Raw genomic sequence first — 5,793 nt, forward strand, 5'->3', positions numbered from 1 at the left:
GGCTTCATCTTCCAAGCCTAAGAGGACAAAGACTGTTCCTCAAACACCTCAAAAGAGAAGAAGGATTGCTTTGAGAGATGAGTCAGACAGTGAGGAACAGGTTTCTACATCAGAACCTGTTGTCAAAGAAACTGAGAAAGTGACTTCTCAGAAGGATTCTGAAATTGGGGGATCTAAGCTTCTCAAAAGGCTTAGAAGAATGACTGTTGTTGAAACTCCCAAGGAATCCATATCTTCAAAAAGATACAAGAAACAGAGGGCAAAAAGGCCAGTTTCAGATGATGAAGAAGCAGCAGCTAAGGAAGGGGATCAGGAATCTCTGATCTCACAAGAAAAGGAATCTGCTCCAGTCACTACTTCTCCATCAACTCCAACTCAGGAAGCTGTTACTGAAAAGGCCAACACACCATCTGTGTCTCCTGTTCAAAAGTCTGTGTCTCCTGTTGATCCAAGCACAAGTACTGAAATTGATGTTCAGAACCTGGTTGTTCCTGAGATACTTTACTTAGCAGCTCCAACAACAACTAATCCTACAATAACACCTATTACTGATGCTGCTCAAACTCCAGAATTATCTACTACACCTTCTCTGCATCTAGATGCTGATGATCAGAATATAGGTGAGCATCAGGATATGGCTGTTGATCAGAACTTGGAACCAGATCAACAATTAGAGGATGGTGAAGTCTCCATTGCTACTCACACTGTTGTTTTATCAGAAGATACTGATTCTGTAAGTTCTGATGCTGTAAATGTTGGAAATACTGGTGATGCTGCTCCAAATGCAGATACTGATGAAGCAGGTCCTTCAGGACATGCTCCTCAACAAACTGTTCTTAAATCTGAACTTGTTAAGAAGTTTGTTACAAGAGAAGCACCAGTGCCTTAGAGTGAAACTCCTGCAGGACAGGAGTGGACTAAGGAATGGAACTCAGTTTCCTGTGTTCCATCTGCAAAGCATCTGGCTGAGCACTTGACAAAAGCTGATGAAATGTTAAATTCTGATGATTTCAAAACCCAGCTTAGAGTCACTGCATTGAGTACTAAACATCTACAAGGTCTCCATTCAACTACTCATGCAGAGCTACACAAGATTCAGGAAGAAATTATCAAACAAGAACAAGTTCACAAGATTGAAAAGAAAAAATTCTTCCAACCTACCTTTGACAGGATTGCTTATATTGAGAAGACTCAAGAGAAACAACAAGCTTAGATTGATGATATTCTGAAAAATCAAGCTTCTCAGCAATCTCAACTTACTGAAATCCAAGCCTCAGTGGAATTGCTTGTCTCTCTTCTACTACCTGCTGATGCCAAAAAGGGGGAGAAAGTAATTAAGTCCAAATGCAAGACTGACAAGACACTGAAAGTGAAGGATGATGAAAAGGATGATCAAGGAAACTCTGGAATAGGTAGAGGTCATAGTCAAGGTAGAGGTTTCTCATCAAGAAAAGATGAAATCACAAGTCACAGGACAAGTTCTGATACTGGAAAAAAATTAGTTCTGTTACTGGTAAAAGGATAAGTTCTGATGAACTTTTAGATCTTAATGAAGAAATGTCAAGACAGTTATTTCTTCAGGAAAATCCAGGAATGGACTTGGAGAGCTTAATGGAAGAAGAAGCCAGACTTAAATCAGAAAAAGTCACATCTAAATCTGAAGCTTCTGGTGAAAAGACACTTCCAAAACTCAAAGGAATTGTGATAAAAGAAAGGACAAATACTGAAGCAATATTGGTTAAATCACAACCGTGGATAGATCCAAGATCCAAGGGTAAAGAAAAGGTTGGTGAACCTATCAAGGTTTATGTGCCTCCTGAGAATGAAGAAATCACTGATGAAAAGGATGATCTTGCTCTGACTTCAAGAAAAGTTCTTTAAACAACCTCTGACATGGCTCAAGTTGTTCAGAGTCAAGAGACAGTAAGTTCTGATATTCCAAAGAAGCAAGTAACCTCTGACATAGCTCAAGTTAACTTGATATCAGAAGATAGACCAAAGACACTCTTACCAAGATTCACTAAAGCAAAACAGACTCAACCTTTGAAGACTGCTGCAAGTGGTTTTGAAGCAAGAGTAGTGACTGGAAAGGAAATAAGAGATAAAACTGGATTGGGAAGTGCTGATGAAAGAAGAATACAAAACACTACCAATGATCCAACTTCCTTGAGTGAACCAGGTATTGGAGCAACTCCTGAGAGATTGAATCAACTGGAATCTGTACAAATGGTTTACCATACCTACTTGAAAGAACACATCTTGTTGTACTTCATGACAGATGGTAGGGTTTATCATATAAGGCAAAATGCCATTCCATTGAAGTATTTTGAAGAATTGGAGCATGTACTATTCTTACTTCAAGTGGATGACAGATTGACAGGAAGTGTTGCAAACTATTTGAAGGATCAAATTCAGAGACAGAAAAGGCTCTATTCTGTTAAGTCTGACAGCACATATGTTCCAAAGTACAGAGATCACAAGGGTGATATAGTTGAAATGAAGCCCAATACTGCTAAGATTATAACTACCTTTCTGGGTTACAGGGCTGTGGAATTCAATCTTGAGTCTGATAAAGCTTATTTGATCAGACTGGATCAGGATATAAGAAAAGCAAAGATTAATGATCTCAGGGCTGCAATCTTTCAAATTGGTGAAGATAATGCAGAGCTTAAAGATGCTAAAAGGAGGATGATTAATGAACTTAGATATGCTGAGAGATGTTTGTTGAAGAACTATCTCAGAACAACTCCTGACATCACAGAGATCAGAAGATAAAGCCAAGTCAAGATCTACAACCGATTAAATTCTGATATTTGTACAGACTGAAGCTGTTATCAGAAGTTAAATATTGGTAAAGCTTTAAGGACTGTAAGTTGTAGTTATCTAGTCTAATTCTCATGCATTTGTACTTAATGTTTTTGACATCATCAAATAACTGTTAAACTTGTATATTATGCTAATTTACAAGTTGGGGGAGATTGTTAGATATATTTGATAATGTCATGGTTAATATGATTTATGTTTAGTTTTCAGATCTTACTTAAACAGGATAAATCAGTACTTACTGGAAGTCAGGACTTAAGGATATCAGTACTTATATTATTAGGAGATAATCATCAGAAGATGGATATCAGAACTTAAGTGCTGAAGGATGTTCAGATAAGGACAGTAGCTGATTATAGGAAAGAAGATCGAGATAAACATAAGAAGAGATATGCATGAAGAAGGAATTCTATGAAGAATAGAATACTTTGAAGAAAAGATATCTGATTGATATATTTTAGGAAGCAGAATTATATTCCTTATCAATTAGCGATTATCTTGTAACTATGTAGTAGATAAACACAGACATAGGGTTTACACTATAAGTGTTATCATATTCGAGAAGATTATTCATTGTAACCCTAGCAGCTCTCGTGATATTTGTTCATCACTGAGAGGTAACAGTTCCATACTATAACAGAGTTTATTGTTTCTATAAAGTTTGTTTTCTGTTACTTGAGATATTAAAGTTCGATTTGATTGTACTTTACACTGTATTCACCCCCTCTACAGTGTGTGTGACCTAACACATTCTACTTTATTTTATCTAGGTGGCAGATTTCCATCTTTTGGGTTAAGGATAGGGTTTGAAGGATAATGTGGGGCTTTCAAGGAACAAGGCTCAAAGCAGGACGAAAGCCGACATTCATCACAAATCATTAAAGGATCAGAATAGATCTTTCAAAAGAGGAAAACAACAATATTTCAATATATGGAATCATTCATATGATCAACAATTTCAAGAATCAGGGTTCTCGAGCTTTAAGCTTCACATTGACATAATCAACTCTTTTCAAAACAATATAAACCATTTCCATTTTCAAGAATCAATTTACTGAACAGAAAGTTTCAGTTTCCTTTTTTTTTAAATAATCATTTAGAACCCTTGATTGGATCACTTTATCTTTCCATTTCATTATATACGGGTGATCAACCCGTATCGACCTCCATTCCGGTCTTTAAGGTACCAATCGACATAATTCCAGCCTTAAGTTGGACTAGCCCCGCTAGCCTCTTACCATGACTGGACTAGTCCCACTAGCCTCTTACGTCCCAATCCAATCCATCAGGAATTCATTTGGAAAACCTTGAGTTGGAAAATCAAATAGGTTTTCTAAAATTCATTTTATCATTACCAAGCATTTGAAATCATTCGGACTCTTTCAAGTCGAAACTCATTCTTAATTCAGATTTTAAGGAAACAAAGTTCAGGGAGTGATTCAAAGATAAACAAGGAATAATTCATAAGGATTCTGTATCAAGGATAACAAGGCACTAAATTAGAAGGATCAACATCTGTGTAGGGATCAATAGGGTGATCGGGAAAACAGGGTATCATTAAACATGGTTAACAAGGATAATCAGAGGGTTCAATATAATCCATGGCTTAATAGATAACTTGAACAGAAAGGACAGATTATCAAAGGGTTGAATCATTAAGCTTATCAATAATAGTTTATCAAGAACAAAGGCAGGGTATCTCAAATCAATATCAGGGTTTCATAATTAAACAGTTCAATACTCTACATGGTATGAACAATATTCTCTTTATAACCATTTACACAAGTAATCAGAGTTACTTGCCTGAATTTCCTTTCCTGAAGGTTGAACTACTTCCACCTAGTAAATCCTTTCCTTTCCTAGCCTGAATGCCCTCACGCTCCGAATCTACAATAAAACCAAACCTTAATCATATTCTCAACTCTCGTTCCCGGAACGATCACTCAATACGATAACTCGATTACATCCTTGACTCGAGTATACAATTATAGCTTATACACATAAGCACATAGCACATAACATATATCATATCCCTTTCTCGTAACTTTTATATCTTTATATATACTTAACCATCGAAGGTACTTGCTTAACCTTAGCTATTTGTCAAATCACACTAATATAATTCTTACGAGTACATGGTTTAATCTCAACTAAACCTTTACGACCATAATTATCACTTATGGTTATCAAAATTAATCAATCTCCATCTTAGCTCACATAAACATATAACACCATCCAAAATCTTTAAAAAGAATCATTCTCTTCTCTTTTATTATCAAAATTCGAATCCAAATAAACATATAAATCACATAATCTCTAATCTCTAAAATTACTCATGCATTGACTTAACATCAAATCGATTCCTTTTTATTCCTACATTCCATTCGGCTATATCCACAAAACACAATTCAAAGGTCGAACATTGACATGCAAGCATTAGATTTGCTTAAAAACTTGAAATTAGTCCAACACTCATCCTTTTTAGCTTATTTTCAACTTGACATTTACATGCAAGGCTATACTTTAACATGCATCACTAATCCCTTTTGTAAATCAACATGCAAATCTCGAGACTAGCTAATTAACCAAGAATCAAGTTATTAAATTTTAATTCCCTTTTCATTAGTACAAAACTCGACCAAAGCTCAACATGCAATAACAATTTCACTTCTTTTAATCCATTAACCATCCTAATAACAATCCATAATTACTTTATTCAACAAGAAAATCGAATCAATTATTCCAAGGATCAAAACCATTCGGGTTTTCAAGAAAACAACACATGCAAGTGATTTCTCTTAATCCTTTAATCACAAATCAACCCATAATCAAATCGACAACTCGTTTCTAATAATCACTTATCAATTTAACTTTTAGAAATCAAAACCTTTTTAAAATTTAAACAATCCAAGCATGCAAACACCGAAATCAACTTTTATGGTATTAGAGTTCAGTTTTTAACATCACAAC

The sequence above is a fragment of the Apium graveolens genome, chromosome 6 (genome assembly GCF_009905375.1).
Source record: "Apium graveolens cultivar Ventura chromosome 6, ASM990537v1, whole genome shotgun sequence".
NCBI classification, from domain to species: domain Eukaryota; kingdom Viridiplantae; phylum Streptophyta; class Magnoliopsida; order Apiales; family Apiaceae; genus Apium; species Apium graveolens.